We start from the raw sequence: 17265 nt of genomic DNA on the forward strand, positions 1-17265 counted from the left end.
AAATTGCCACGTTTTTAAGACAAATAAATTCAATTGGTCGAATGGTCGACGCGTTTCGGCTCTTCAATGGAGAGCCGTCATCAGGACTTCGTGGTCAGAATTCACACGAACGAGTCGTGGAAGAGTGATGTTTACGTCTGGTCGTTCGAAGAGTTCGCCTTTGTATTTGCTGCGTCCGAGTGGTCTTTGGATGCGAATTGAAGCGTCATCTGTTGTAAAGTGTTGAAAGTTGTGTCACGACTGAGGTTAATAAAGCCTGTCCAAGCTGACGAAATAGGTGGTGTGTTTCTTCCATCATTAACGAGGAAATTCTGGCATGTTCTGATGAAGTATCCCTCGAGAAAATTCAATTCAGAATTGTGTGTTGCTTTTTTAAAAACAAACGCTTTATCAAAATCAAAATAATGTGAACGTTGCCAACAGTGTTGGGCAATAGCCGAATTATCCGTCCGTCCCTTCTCAACATGCTTTCGGTGTTCGAGAACTCGAATATTTAGATTTCTTCTAGTTTGGCCAATATATCCATTTTCGCAATTCTTGCATGGGATGAAGTAGATACCAGATTCTTTGGAGGGTGAGATAGGATCTTTCAGATGGGAAAAGGTGAGTATATTTGTTGGCTAGAATATTGTATGGAAGTCAAACTTCTTGAAGATAGAAGAGATCATTACGACTCATTCGTGTGAATTCTGACCACGAAGTCCTGATGACGGCTCTCCATTGAAGATCCGAAACGCGTCGACCATTCGTCCAATTGAATTTATTTGTCTTAAAAACGTGGCAATTTTTGTATAAATTAAAACTAGACAAAGTTTCTCATTTTTTTGTGATAATATATGTTCAATTCAAATATATTAATTCAAATACAAATACAACGCCACAACAGGCAAAATGCCCAACGAGGCGGCTGGGAAAAAGTTGCCCATAAAAATATGGATGTCATATACAGCAATCCAATTAAAAATGCAATTAATAAAAATTATAAACAATATATACACGTGATAAAATATTATACAATGCCCATAAAGAATACTTATGGTTGTCTTATTCTAAGAATGGATAGCTTCTCGATTTACCCCAACATGTTTATCGTATTTCTTTTTAAACGTGTCAATTGTGTTACAATTTACTACCTCCGGGGGTAAGCTATTCCATTTATTAACAACCCTATTGGAGAAAAATTCCCTGCGATACCATAACCTTGCACGCACTCAATAGTGTAAATTAACAGAAAAAATGGATTAAAATTCCAAATTTATGGGGAAAAAAATGATTCCAGAATATATTTAAAATAATTCCGGAATTAATGAAGATCCAGAATTTTTATGAAGAAAAAAATTTCTGAATTTTTATGAAAAAATAAAGCACGAAGGCTTTCGACGTCGGGTTCGAAAGTTGTCAACACACTACTCTGACGTGAGGCATGTCGCGTCAGTAAAATGGTGAATTCTTTAACGTGGGCCACAGAATTCCTACGAAACAGATTTCACCATGTTAAGTGATCCCACGTCACGTCAGAATAGTGTGCAGCCGCCTATGCAGAGGAATGTTACCCTGAGATATAAGCGGGAAAATCCACGCCCACTCGTCATCTTTCTAATTTCAAATACTGGTACAGGGTAGGTAATGTTTGAATGCCTTTTGAGCATTTTTTAAATTGAAACTACACCTTTACGACGGAAGAGGTTGATGAGATGAAGGTGGCATTAGTACTTACAGGCTCACCCTGTATAAGTTTTATCGTTATAGCCACGGTTGGTGTTGTTACAACAGAGTTCAAGTGTATCTGGATATCTGATGAATCATGGAAAATATCGTCATTCACTCGTCGTGAGGATCGTTATAATTTTGGGATTTAAGACAAAAAATAAAGATTCCAAACTTTTTCTGCCAAGAAGACAGAGGCCAAGGACCCCCCCTCCCCCCCCCCTCCGTCCCCCGACAATAAGACGAAAAGCACGGACTGCTTTACAGAATAATATTCACTACATGTAAAAACAAAATTCTTATAGAGATATAGATGGCTTTTTTCTCAGCCAGACATATCAAGGAAACAGTTATTTTCCGGATATTATGCTGAGGTGAGCTCGGAAAGAAAAGTCATCACGTCTCCGCCGGGACTCGAACCCAGGCCCTCTTGCATACCGGGCAAGCATGCTACCATCTACACCACTGGAGACACATGAATCTGCCTTCCAAATTTCACGCACTGTGTCGTGAGGCGCTGAAGTAGAGGCATTAGTAGCCTCTCTTAACTTCAGGAAATGGCCCCCGGGTGGGACGGTTTAGAGAGATATAGATAGCTTTTTTCTCAGCCAGACATATCAAGGAAACAGTTATTTTCCGGATATTATGCTGAGGTGAGCTCGGAAAGAAGAGTCATCACGTCTCCGCCGGGAGATGGTAGCATGCTTGCCCGGTATGCAAGAGGGCCTGGGTTCGAGTCCCGGCGGAGACGTGATGACTTTTCTTTCCGAGCTCACCTCAGCATAATATCCGGAAAATAACTGTTTCCTTAATATTCTTATAGTTTTCTCAACCTCGAGGCGCGAATGCGATCCGATCACCCAGTTAAAAAGTCTCGCGTCAGAGGGCAACAGGCCCCTCAACAATACGATTATTCAATTATTACACTCCACTCATAGTTAGAAAAAATGATGGCAGAAATGGAAGCACTACACACAACAAGCATTACACAGAAACAAACTTCACACCAGGTCCACTATACATACGCCCACACATTCCAACATCTACCAATTCGTTAGAAGTTCCGCAGAGGAATGTGTAGTTCAGTAGATTTCTCAAGTAAGCTCACGGACTCCCTTCGACACCTCTCCAAGGACCACTGGTTAAGAACTACAGTCTTAGAGGTTACCTTTGTCTAAGAAATTGTCAAGAAAAACAAGAAATCAACTGGATCTGATTTTTGCGTGATCCCAAGAATATGCTGTTGTTTCTTCTCATGTCCCGAAATATTTCCTTGAAATGATAATGTTATCCTTCGCGATGAGAGCAAATCCCGATTTTGTTCTCAACAAGGCAAATTCCCCAAAAATCTTGATTAATTAATCACAAAATCGCATCAACCGCATCCGGACGAATGGTCACATTATCTAATTGCTGTAAATGTAATTGCGCGAGAGGAATTCAATCAAATTAATGCATTAGCGTGTGTATGTACGAGATGTTTATTCCATGTCCGCGAATTCCGACACAAATGTGTGTTTCCTTCTCCTCTTGCGTGAGATCTTATTACCTTCGGAATAAATATCGAGATTTGATTGCGGTACCAAATAATATATTCGACGCTTGTATTCGTTTGGAATTAATGGAAGGGATTCCTTAGGGTACCGTTGTATGACCGGTATATGAAAAATATGATCTACATCATATTTGGCCCTGCGGGCAAAATGTGGCCCTTGGAGTCATTTGATGTCGAACGCGAAATCAAACCTAATTTTGTAGAAGTGGCACATATTTACTGATAAGTAAAGTGACCCGCGACACGTTTACAGGTGACTAAAGTGGCCTGCGGTGCAGTTCCACATCACTTAAGTGACCCGCGACACGTTTACAGGTGACTAAAGTGACCTGCGGTGCAGTTCCACATCACTTAAGTGACCCGCGACATAGCTAGTGTGCGTTTTTGCTGATCCTCGAATTATTCTTCCTTTTGTATATTTTTTGCAGTTAATATTGTCATGAAATATCGAGATAGTGTCACTCTTCGCCATCCATACGGAGATTTTTAACAGCTGGCTGATGGGAAGATATATCTAGGAAAGAGGGAAAATTCTGCTACCAACGGGCGCCGGGAATCGATCCCACGTACTCTGACTTGCCGGGTGAGCGGCACTACTCAGTGACGAAATTTCCCTCAAAAATTTCCAACATTTTTCCCCCACGCATTCCGAAAAATGTGCTGCCATCTAGCGAGGAAAATACGTAATCAAGTATTTTACAATAAAAAAAAGTATTGCACTGCATTAATTCATTTTTTGCAAAAATTCTTTTGTTTGATGAACTCTCAAAATTTCCCACTTGGGCAAATTTTGGCCAATTTTTCCCACGAATATGGAAAATTTCCCATGAGTTACCATCACTGCGCACAAGCAACGAATGCCTCGATCTTTCCTTGGAACTCGTGTACACTGAACGGAACCTTACGTAGACGGTTGGCCCTAATTCAGGCCAAAGCTCGAAATTTCTGGCACTACCACCAGATGGCGACTTGTCCGACGACGATGTCACTCTCCGCTATCCATGCGAGGGTTTTTAACAGCCGGCTGATGCGAAGTTATATTTAGAAAAGAAAGAAGGTTCAACTGCCTATGCGGGGAATCGAACCCACGTCCTCCCGGTTGAGCGCACTAGACTGCACACGAGCTCCAAGGAAAGATGGAGATGTTCGTTGCCTGTGCAGTGTAGTGATCTAAGGAACTTACCCGGCCCGGCAAGTGTTCCTCCAGCGTGGCTTCGTTAACCGCTTATATCCCTATCTTGGGACAGAGTGGGAGCCATGTTCTGGTTTGGTGGTGGCCCGGCAAGTGAGAGTACGTAGGTTCGATTCCCGGCTCCGCGTTAGCAGCTGAATTTTCCTTTCTTTCCTGAATATATCTTCGCATCAGTTAGCTGTTAAAAACCTTCGTAACATAATATTCCCCGTTTCCCAGGAAATTCACTGCCGTTTTATTTTCCGGAAATGTAATTTGTGTGTTGATTTCACACTTGAAAAAATTAGGATTCAGCCCTTGATTAGTGAAAAGAAAAAGAATTTCAAGATATTCTCGCAAAGAAATATCATTGACTGAAACGTCATTCGAAACATACAAGAAAACTATTTTTCTCCCCACGCAATTTACTTGGAAACTGCAGACAGACCTTCATTACATTGTCATTTCAAAGAAAAAAAAAATGCATTGCGATTTTTCTCCCCTAGAAATACGACATTACATTTTTAAATTTCAAGTGAATGAGGTGAAATAATTTCGCATTTTTCTGCGTTATCTGCCCGAAAAAGACAGCAGAAATAGCTCATCGTTTTAAAAGGACTATTTTCCCACGCTCGAAGAGACATAGAGGAAATTAAGTTGACTAAACGCATGCCAAAAATGTTTTCGAGTCTTAAAATTAATAGATTCTATCAATTAATGGAACCCTCTTCGACCAATTACCCATCTCTCTCTCTCTAAATGTCTTATGTTCGTGTTCGCGGTCGTTATGAGGTCAGCAACGGGGATTATGATGTCATGATTCTTCGGCACCTGGCACTGTCCCTATTAGTCACGCAAACGGGCTCTGCCTGTAATCAACAACTTAATGAAGCGGCTTCTATTTTTAACAGCCCCATTATCTGCAGGGAAGAATTTTAATTCAATATTTTAAAATACGCTCGATAGGGTTGCTTTATCTTTCAACATGGCTAAGAATATTTACCATTTATCTTGATAGGTTTGCGACTTGGCATTGTGTGTGTGTGTGTGCGTAGACAGGGTGATTATAATTAAAGATCCCGTACTCTGAGTAGTTTTTCCTCGAAAACTGCTTATCCGAATACAGCCAAATTTTTAGGATATCTTAATGGGAGAGAGATTTATGAAATAAAAAAAAGTTCAATTTTCCACCACCAGGTGTAAAAATGGAGCTTTTTATTGCATTTCACTGTTTCCCATGGTTCATATTGCATTTATACAAATTTTAAATGGAATGCGCCCCCCCCCCCCTTCAGAACGGGTGCTATATATGGCTGAGTAGTTTCAGCATACTGACACCACTCCGATCTATGTAGCGCCCGTTCTGGCGTCGGACGTATTCCATTGAAACTTGGTGCATACGCTGTATGGTCCATAAAATAAAAAGACAATTAAATTAAAATAAATGTCACTTTTTCACCTGGTGGTCAAAATTTGAACTATTTTTTAATTACTATTTCATAAATCTCTCTCCCATGGTCTCATTATGATATTCTAGAAATTTGGCTGTATTCGGATAAGCAGTTCCCGAGGAAAAACTACTCAGAATATGGGAACTTTAATTATAATCACCCTGCGTTTATCATTTTTTGACAACAAATATGTGCAGCGACATCACCAACATTAACCAAAAAAGTGGTGGGGGGGGGGGGGGAAAGAATTCTGTTCATAGCTGAAATCGCCAGTAGGCGGAAAATATAGAGCTACTGCAAATCGTAATGAACTAAAAAGTATTTCAGGGCGAAAAAAGACAAAAAACGCTGAAGCATGACATATATTATGTGAGACAAGCTGTTACCCGCGGCTTCCCTAGCATGAATTTGGTAATCTGAAAATCGCTCGGCGATGATTCCCCCCCCCCCATATAGTATTTGAACCCCTATGACAACCTCTCACCTCCTGGGGGATGAATTTTCAAAAATCCCATCTTAGTTGAGTATATCTACGTAATAAAATATAATACTGACTAAATTTCACGTTTATGACTTCAGCAATTTCGGCTTCTTGATGATTGCTTCATATAACCTTCGAAACCCCGCCCCCGCCCTTCCCACCTTTAGGGAGTTGAATTCTGAATAAACCTTACTCTGTGAGTAACATTATAATACAAAAGTACTCACTAAATATCATATTTATAGCTTCAGCGGTTTCGGCTCCGGTGATTTCTCCATATGATCTTCTCCACCCCCTTTGGGATCAAAACCCTTCGTAGTCTTTACGTCACGGAAGAAAACTACCGACCAAAATTTCATGAATGCTGCCTTTGCATCCCCCTTCCCTTATGACCCCCTTAAAGCTCGGATTGCAAAAAAGAAAACCCTCCTTAGTTTGCCTTTACGACATGAAATAAAACTTAGGTGACTATAGATTCAGTGATTTCCCCGTTTTTACCTCCGTACGGGAGTCGAACTTCGTAAAACCCCTTCTTAGTTAACGTTTAAGTCATGAAACAAAACTTCTGACCAAATTTCATGAATTTGGTTTTGGCGGTTTTGGCTTTTCGATGATGAATCAGTCAGTCAGAACATGTTATTTCATATGCTAAATCGACGAATATTTACTCATATTTTGCCGCGAAATTTAATTTACATTAAATATAATAATCCTCTCACCATTATTGTTTTTTATTTATTGATTTATATTAACGATCTCCCTAATTCCATAAATTGCCATATCAGACTCTTTGCGGACGATTGCGTCATCTACCAAACACTGCACAACGAATCCGACCAAGCATCTCTCCAAAATAACCTCAACATTGTCTTTGAATGGTGCTAGTCCTGGCAATTACCCACTCAATTCTTCAAAAAACAGTCGTTATGAAAATTACTCGCAATAAACTTCCCTTCGATTTTTCTTACACTATCAATAACTCTATAATCACCGAAGTTTCTAATTATGAATATCTGGGTGTAATTATTTCTGCCGACCTCCGTTGGAATCTCCATGTGGATTACGTCTTTCATAAGTGGCTCCAAAAACTCTTTTTTTTCTTCGTCGGAACCTCAAAAAACTCCACCCGTCACCTCAGACATCTCTGCTTCCAAACCTACATCCTTCATGTGGTTGTGAAATCTGGGACCTACATACTCTTTCCAATATAGACAAACTAGAACCTATTCAAAATAAATCCGCCCGCTTCATTCATAACTGTTGGTCATCTTCTGCCTCCGTCACTGAACTCAATCGCCAATTCAATATGAAACCGCTTTTTACCCGTAGATATAATATCTCTCGATTATCTTTCCTTTCCAAAACCCTTCGCGGCCATTTTCACATCGACACTTCGAATTTTCCAACTCCAGCTTCATACTTTTCAAAAAGAATTAACCATTCACAAAAATTGAAACCCATATTTGCATCCACAGATTGTTTCAAATTTCTTTCCTCGAACAATAACCGATTGGAATAACTGCCGTCCAACATTATTGATTGCACATCAGTTTCTGATTTCCTTTGTAACATCAATCGTCTCTGTCGAACTTCACCTCCGCATTCCCTCGTATAGGCCTCGGCCAACCAATATTGAATAAATAAAAATTAATTTCAAATATACATATTCAATTAAGAATTAAGTTTCGTTGAAAAAGAGAAATGGGGGGAAAATTTTGACAATATTTTATTGTACAAATCGGGATGGTCATAAATACATCAAAATATGGAAAATGTCTCGTAAAATACAGGTTATACGATCGCCATAGGCTTCAATGTTTTTTTCCAAACATTAGTCTAGGCCTCGTGCGGCTTACGGGTGTCTGATCTTTCTTATTGATAGGGGATAGGAATCGATTATATCGCCATTATGGATAAAGGAAAAATTCCCGTTTCTGTGATTTACTGCCACTGGTACTAAAGTTATTTCTGGGATTGAGAGAAATATCTCTTAACGGGAGTCTTTCATCGTAAAATGTATTTTCTTCCGAAGTTATAATAAAGTTTTTAATGTCCAGCTTTAAAACTAGGACCGGAGAAGCAATTTCATGAGCTATTTATTTTAGACGCCGTTTCAGGTTGTAGCTTTTTTCTCTCTCTCTCCGTGAGAGGATTTCCATTTATATTTTTAACGAGTTCATCGTTTAGGCTTTGTTTGAGTTCGTATACAGGGTGTCCATTAAGTGCTAATGCGGCCTCTATCTCATCAACCGTTTGTCGTAGAAGTATGGTTTCAATTTTAAAAAAATGCTCAAAATAGGATCAAAAATTACTCTGTACCATTTTTGAGACTGAAATTACAGTGTGTCACAAAATAAAAAAAAATCTAAATTTTTATACGGTGTCCCGTCCTCTAAATTCCAGTTACAAAATTGTTGCCCTGTCTTCTTCGAGTCTAACAAAAGAGATTCAATGTTTTTAAATGCAGTATTCGCTGAGATATTCGAATTCAAAAATCTGAGAAAAGTTGGGAAAGGGCAGCATAAATGAGGGAAAGCAGTGTTGTGTGTTTCCGTTTGTTTTTGCTGTTCTTTCTTAACTTTTCTTCTCCGATTTTTGAATAGAAATATATATATCTAAATGAATATTGTGTAATCAAAAACATGGGACTCGTTTTGTTTTGCTCACAAAAGGGAGATCGCCAACTGCGTCGATTGTATTTGTTTTGAGCCCCCCCCCCCCTTCTCCCAACTAATATTTGCCGTCGATCACAATACCTATCGGAAGACTGAAGTTGACCCCCGCCCCCAGTATTTGCCACCCATGTCGATAGACCCGAGTTGTGCTCGGTTTAAAAAACATAAATAAAAGAAAGTATTTGAGACATCACCCATATAAAACGGGGAAATATTGGTTCCGGTCCCCCCCGAAATAGTTTGTAATCTCTCATGATATTTCCAATAACTTTACGCTTATGGTGATATCTTTCCAACCTCTTTACGATCACAGCCGAAATGTTTCGTCCAAACAACAGTGGAATAAATTCGATCGAGTTCTCTGTGTTTTCTCTCTTATCATCATCTCGAAGCTCTATTGTAACCCTATGAACCGAAGTTTTTTTCCTCTCCTTTCTTTCTATACTTCTGTTAGTGACTCTTTTTCTTACGTATAATATATCTTTCCGCTATATACATATAAAAGCGAAAGAGAACACAAAGGGCGGGGTTAAAAGAGAAATCTACTGTATACTTTCAAATCGACTTATCTATTATATTTCTATTTTCTTTTCTATTTTATTCTTCCCTTTCTTCTATTTTTTTTTCTTTTCCCTTCTTCCTTTTTCTAACATGTTGCCAAGTTAGGACAAGGTTGCCAGATTTATCGCCGATATTTCTAATAGAGACCGCATTTCTTGCCAAAGCCTGTTTGTGAGGGGTTAAAACACTACAGTTTGTAACTCAATCCCTTCTATACACATACTGGCACCATCCAAAGCTGCTATATCTAAAAAACCGTGGCCCACGAAACATTTACATCTCAGATCAGATATCCATGTCTGAGTAAGCCAATGTTTTAAAAATTGAATTTTTTCAACAGTGAATGATAAGATCTGTTGAAAAGAACCTAACAATGGAAATATTTCAAAACAGAACCCAGCAATTGAATGAAAACATATGAATAAAGCCTTGAAGGCGTCCGACATTGGGTGGACGCCAACTTGTTATAGTGTGCTGTGAGCAGTGATTTCTAGACCGATCTGCTTTATTATACGACGAAATGAGGAAAAAATGGCTTCACGGGTGAAGTACCATCAGGCAATTATGTCTACGGGAAACGGCTCTGGGGTGAGTTTACGTATTGGTATATTCTTGAGGGTGAGTTGGAATTTTTCTCTGGACCGGGTCTTCCACAAAATTTGTGGCCTCCCTAACATGGCTAGTTGTGATGAGAATGGCTATAGGCGTGCACCCGTGCAAGCATCCGAGTTTCGGTCCATTTGCGTGTGTATCATTGAAAAGAAAATATAAATTGGTTTGTGTCACAGTTTTGTAGACATTTCGTAAGTTTCTTCCTCTGATGAGCTCCATTGTAAAAAAAAAGCACTCATTAAATCTCTCTGTTTGCAGGAACGAGACCGTCCTATGCCATATTTTATGGTTCTTGTTCAGGTATGCCTCGTTTGTTTTGGCTTCATGCAAGTACACTACTGGTGATGAGCATCACACACACATCATCATCAGCGCATCATCTCTGTTCTGAAATTACGGAAAATTTTCCCATACTCTGATTCGATTGCACCATAACGTAGTCAGTCAAATATTTTGATGTCACACGCACAGTCTGATTTTGTTTAATTTTCGGATAAAAGCTCGAATCGATTTTTTTTTATTTCGTGTTTAATGGTTTCTTCTCCAGTGACTAAAACATGTGATTTGAAAAATTACACTCCAATGATTTCACTGAAAGGAACTCCATAAGAACTCTCTTCTAAGGAGCGGGCATAGCATAGCTTCCAAGTCTCCCGGATTTTTCGGGAGGCTCCCGAATTTCTTATAAATCTTCCGGACTCCCGAAAAATGCTATACCTGTCAAATTTTGCCAGTGATTGCAAAAAGTCCCTACATTTTGGGTGGAAAAAAATCTATTCTCAAAGAATTTACCCGAAAAGGAAATTAAAAAAAATACGCTTGATTTCGTTTTTGATCTGTGAAATGATGTCACAAGTGCAGCGGAATTTCGGTTAACGAGCTTAATTCTTCCGTCAACATACTCGTTATCCGAATAGCTCGACATTCGAATCAAACTTCCCCGTAGGAAATAATGGAAACTCGGATAATTCGCTCCACAATTATTCATTTACATAAAAATGACCAATAAAAACGGCATTCAATCAATAATTAAACAAAATAATAATTATACATAATGCAATAAAATATACATAACACAAATAACGCCATAAATAAACGTACAATACGATAATGTTTAGAAATTAATTTACTCTAAACGACCAGAAAGAAAGGACTATCGTTTAGGTTTTAGGACGATTTTCAGACTAGCTGTTGTTCAAACTTAATCTTTCTGCGTGACTTTCAACAAGAACCTTATCCAATGACACATTCGCCTCTTTTTTGGGATTTCTGGGAAATGCTAAATTTCAGTGTTCTTTGGAGAGATTCGTTGCAGGCACATTGCTACACCTTTATTTGGGTGGTTCGTTTATACAGAGCTTTGCACAGATCCTCACATTCTACACAGCTCTCTAATCTCATTTTATGGGGGGGAGGGGGGGAATATTCGTTACCTCTCTCTTCCACAGACGAGACACCGTCCATAAACTCATGCTGGTGCGTGCAAAAGCGATCCATCACTTCATCTACCGTTAACTTCTAGACATTTTTCAATATTAGCTCTTGAATGTCATCCTCATGCACCCCCAGTCCATGGTCTTCCCCAAGTACAACATCTCTTCGACAAGTAGTGGCTCTTGTTCATGAGCTAGGCACCCCCCCCCCCCCCAAATCACGTTCAATAATGCAATCAGCCCACGTTTCTTTTTTCCACAAGCAGAATTTTAAAAAAAAACTTCAAGTACATACGCATCACTGCTATTGGTACATCTAGTTTCGTATGCTATATTTACACTCGCACGTGTGTTTAATTTCCGACTGAGGCACGCTTACTAAAGACCGTAGGCAAGAGAATATTACCGAGAATTACATAACACGTGTGTGGGCGAAATAAAAAAAACTATTAGCTCAGTTGTTATAACGTGAAAATAAATGATTGGCGAGATTTGATTTTTTTTTAGAGTAATAATGACAGGCAATTTAACACTGGTTTGCCATGATTGGCGATGGCTTGCACGGTGTCACGTTTTTGCAACGGGAAAAAATCCCTATGATTTCACTTTTACTAATGAAAAATTCTTACAATGTTTTCAAAAGATCCCTTTCCTGTTTATTTTTGTACGGAGAAGTTGGATCCCCGCGCTCCCGAATTCTTATTCTCCAAAATTGGCAGCTATGGCCATAGTCGTGAATCAAGAACACTGATTATGACCGTCACCAAAAGAAAAACACACGTACAAGAACTCTATGCCATATGACTTTAATTGAAATAATCATGATGCTAACCATTGAATCATAGGGTATTTAACCGAGTTTTCGGTGAATATCTCCTAAGTACCAAATCTAACATCTATCCCCCAATGATTTAAGTGAGCTCCATGACCCTCCTCCGCCTAAGGATAGGCATTATTTCGTTATTTTAATAACTGTACAACCCCTTGCAACATGAATGACGTATCTAAGTTCTATACGTTATTTGGATGATTTTTCTAGTTGAAAGTATGCCTCTTGGATGAACGGTTCGCCAGTAAAATGCGTCAAGGGGAATTAAGTAATCACCCTGTTTAATCCTATTCACTGAGTGTAATCTACAGACAATCGTAATAAGATCATTGGTTTCAGGACAATCATTCAGGATGATTGTTTTTTTTTTTCATTCATCATGTAAATTGGATGCATCGATCCCCGTACATGAAAAGAAAATGTTTTACTTGAAATTATGTAAATTTTTCTCGTAGTTCGAGTCCATTTAACTGAATAAATGATGAAGACAGCCGTGGTTGCGATAGGCCGTGGAGATGATTGGATAACGCCCTTTTAATACTCCTCATTTCTTACTTGTCATATTTCTTCACTTTCTTCCTAGAAGATCATATGAAGGTGCTTAAAATAACTTCAAAATCATTATATTGCGTTATAAATGATTCTGATGAGATCGAAAATATTTAGCATAATGAACGAAGATGTTTTTGAAATGAATACTGAATTACTTTCCAAATTTCGAAGAAAAGAGAAACAAAAACCGTCATTTCAATCTCAAAACTGTCCTGAAAACGCCTATTCTATTCACGAAATTTCACCTGGATCGTAATTTTTCATTAAGGCTTCATTCGAAAAAATATGGTCTCTAAAATTTTGATGAAAACACGGCTTTCTTATAAAGTTTACCATCGAGTAACTTAGCGTGCAATGTTGATGTTACATGTGGAGCAAGTTAAAAAAAAAAGAGAAAGCAGGCTTTCGCTGCCAGGAGTTTGTAATAGAATTTTCGAGCTGTTGTGTCGTGCTCGAGGCTTTTTGAAAGTAGACGTTTCATCCACTACCGCTACTGCGGTGAACATCATCAGTGCAGGTGGCGGCAAGCAAGGAGACAAAACGACCTACTTGGAACGCCGTTATCTATTGATGCTTTGGCTGGAGACGCGGATCAATCAACCTCGTCGTTGTGACGTGGAACAAGTGACGTGTAGATGTTGGTGTGACGTGGCGGCTTCTGATTGAATGGGTGGGGATTGAAAGTCTTGCAGTTTAAATGGGGGGATCACGGAGTTCAAAGGGGTTAGTTTCTCAACTGTCTTTTAAACAACTAACACTTTTTTTTTTCATTGTCTTTTTCTACCATATCAGCTTGGCCGTTAGGTGTAGGCAAATGTTCAGGTGTACCGATGATGTCATCCATTCTTTTGCTACCAGTCTTCAAATCCGTAAAATAATCATTAATCCAATGAGATTTACGGATACGGTGATGAGATACTTGAAAGGTCTTTTAGAGTGGAGTTGCCATTTGGAGAACAGTGCTTCTTCGTCGCTGTATTACATTGTTGCTTTAGATATGGCGCCGTCTTTATCCCATAGCACATACTTGATAGGGCTGGAGTGCCTGGTGACAGTCTATAGTAATGTGGTGCTGACTAAAGCGATTTGATAAGGATTAGGCCCTTACTCTTGTGGCTATACTGCCGACGAGTTTGTTTCCGTCGTCTACAACTTGCCGGTATATGTCGTAGTTAGAGTATTTGAAGTATGCTGACCATGACACAAGTCTTTAGGATCTGTACTGGTCCCAGGTGTTTGCCATGGGACCGAGAAGTTCTTTATCAGTAGGTAGCCGTTGAGAGACACGTTCATAATATGTAAGTAGTTTACATGGAGATTCAGATTGTGCAGAGTCCATGCCAAAAGTCAGAGTGTATGACTAGATTGATTTTGAGAGCGTCACATACGTGCGGACAGGGCCACAGCTAGGAGGGGGGGGGGGAGCAGGCGGGTCTGCTGCCCTGGGCACTGGACCAGAGGGGGTGCAAATTTCACACTTTAACCTCTCCTCATTACAAGGGGATGCCAAAATGCGTGCTTGCACCAGCTGACCAAGCTTCTAGTTGGGTACAGAAGGTTGTGCTTTAATCCGATGATAGTTCCCAAGGTGATATCGTGTTGTGGTCTTGTATGATCGTCTCCTGTTCCACATCATCTATCGCTTGGTTGAGTACCTCGTCCTCTGGATAATCCCCTGTACGCGTACGCTCGAAAGCCCGACGGGGCAGGAACCGGCGACAGAGTACGTAGGCGTTTCAGCGAAGTCTGCGTGTCCACATAGTATGCTCTCGGTCGGACGACTGCTAGGTTAAGTGAGATTGTTCTATTGCTTATAGGAAAGATTAGCAACCAATTGTCAGAATTTCATCCATATTCAAATAAAGAAGCATTTCAGTTATTTTGTTAATACTATATAATACAATTTAAACCGAAACCTCCTCTGAGGAGGAGGAGGACAATTTTTTTTGCCCCACGAGAGAGAGAGTGTCCGCCAAAGAATTGTTTTATTGCATCGTTGTTTATAAATTACTAGCTATAATACCCGGCGTTGCCCGGGTTTTCTTCAATGAGGCTTTTTTTGGATCACTTGATATCTCCCTCCTTCTTTGAGGGACATGCAAACCGTGTCTAAGTTAACCAATATGGCGACGTCCTGCGCGACTCATGAAATAAACAAATCTTAATTTAAAGAAACGTAGAAATGAATAGCGCCCCCCCCTTTTTTTTATGGGTGTTAGGTATTTCGATTCCCTCCCCCTGAACTTCAAGTTATCCATCTCTGCCTGTTTCAGCTTCCAAAAATGCTTAATTAAAGCTGTGGAATTTTTTCGATGCATTTTACGGGGCCCAAAACTAATTTTAAAAACATCCTAAACTATATGAATTTATGCAAATAAATATCAAAAGACAATACGGAGACATTAATTTTCATGCTTGAGAAGATATAAATAAAAAGTTGAAATCAATGTTATTACATGGATATCAAACTCAAAAGTAGATCCGGCAAATTATTCATATTTTTAATTTTCTGGGCTTCGTATCTCCAAGTGAATTCCATATTTCAAAAATCGAGAATTCAATTTAATTTTTGAAATTATTGATGTGGCAGGAATCTCCCCCCCCCCCCCCCACTAAATTTCCGTATTTATGCAGTTAAATCGGCAATTTTAATAGTGATTTCTATGAGGATCACCCTTTTCCTGACCCTCAAAGCGATGATGGTGATGATTATGACGTCTATTCAAAAAGCCTCATTACTGAGAGTATTGAAAATGTGGCAAACCATTATAAAGGCATAAACTATTATACATAACTGGCAGCATTAAAGAAGTGACAAACCATTGTAAAGACATAAACACGTCTGAAACTCATCGCTAGGGAACCACGGTAACCAAAGTAAACGTTCGGAAAGTGATTGTTGAGGCCCAAAAACCATTGTTGCCGGAACGTTTTTTGCCCATTTGGGGCATTTGCCCTACTCTGACGAAATTTTAAAGTAGCCTATCGTTCAAGTCGGGTCCTATATATGCAAAATTTGGCGACGATCGATCTAAAATTGTAGATTTGTATAGAGAACATACACACACACAGACAGACAGAAAATCAATTTTATATATATAGATTTGTCAATATATCATACTGATATATCATATCATATCAAAACCAAGTCATATTGATTTTTCTCATGTGGCACATTAATCAAAAAACCGGTTGCCAACTGCAATCGAAGAATTATAACAGTTGTGTTTTTATTTGATAGGTCGCAGCACATTTTCTAGTTCGATGATGTTGCCGCTGTGTGGTCATTGTGTTGGATTCTAAACCTGAGGATCCAGGTTCGAACCCCGTTGACCGCACAGTGATAGTTGAAGTTAGTTTTCCTACCCTTTTCAGTTTCAAGGTGGGGAATTCGAGATAGTCCTTCATTTTTAAAAGTCTTTCTGCGGAAGGCAAACCTACAGCATGGTACTTTCATAACATGAAATTTAAGCATATACCATCTTCACTTCAAAATATGGAAGACAGATTGCTGTGCACCAGCAAGAACACGAAATAAGCGTATCTCTCACAACATAAATACGTTGCGGGAGGGGGGGGGGGCACACATACATTCAGCGCATACGTTCCGACATGTATCGATTCGTTAGAAATTCCGCAGAGGAATGTGTACGAGGTGCATGTATGGTTAAGTGGTAGTTGTGTTTGTAAACAAACATCATTGTGTCAACAACAAGGATTTCTTGATGACCTTAAGCAAGGTCATCTAACAACAATGTTTGAATATGACATTGAAGTTGATTTGTTTACATTATAACAATGGTTTTCGAAATTTCCCACGCGCATCAATTAATTATCCAAATAACGTATTATCCGAACAAAATGGATTACTCATATGCATGCGGTTAACCCCTGATATCTCTTGAACGGAAACAATAGAGCAATGAAATAAAAGATGTAATAAACTGGACGTGTTTTATCAGATAACAACACCATGTCAACAGCCTCCTGGCGATAAATTTGAGAATTTTTTGAACTTGATTTTGATTCTAAAGCTAAATGTAATTCAAGAAAACTCCAATTACAGTAATTCATGCAAATTGCGGTGGGGGGTGGGGGCTGCAATTGGTACGGCAGCGTCAGTCCCAGCTTTTTGGGGGGGGGCACGCTTGCAATTATGAAATTGAAAAGAAAAAAAAAACATTTTTGGCAATTGCCAACAAAGTATATATTGCAAATATATACCGTATAACGAATTA

At 39.2% G+C, this 17265-nt stretch overlaps 1 protein-coding gene and 1 non-coding gene across 2 annotated transcripts in view; one reads left to right on the top strand and one right to left on the bottom strand.

Annotated features, from left to right (window-relative positions):
* LOC149088826 (uncharacterized protein C9orf85 homolog) overlaps window positions 1–17265 on the top strand; it is a 165797-nt gene that overhangs the window by 143187 nt on the left and 5345 nt on the right. The window lies entirely within an intron of this gene.
* TRNAT-GGU (transfer RNA threonine (anticodon GGU)) lies at window positions 2107–2180 on the bottom strand. Its single transcript has one exon. It is a non-coding gene; the product is annotated as a tRNA-Thr (tRNA).

The sequence above is a fragment of the Pholcus phalangioides genome, unplaced genomic scaffold (assembly GCF_987345545.1).
Source record: "Pholcus phalangioides strain wild (caught in Gottingen) unplaced genomic scaffold, Ppha-v1.0 ptg000003l_1, whole genome shotgun sequence".
NCBI classification, from domain to species: domain Eukaryota; kingdom Metazoa; phylum Arthropoda; class Arachnida; order Araneae; family Pholcidae; genus Pholcus; species Pholcus phalangioides.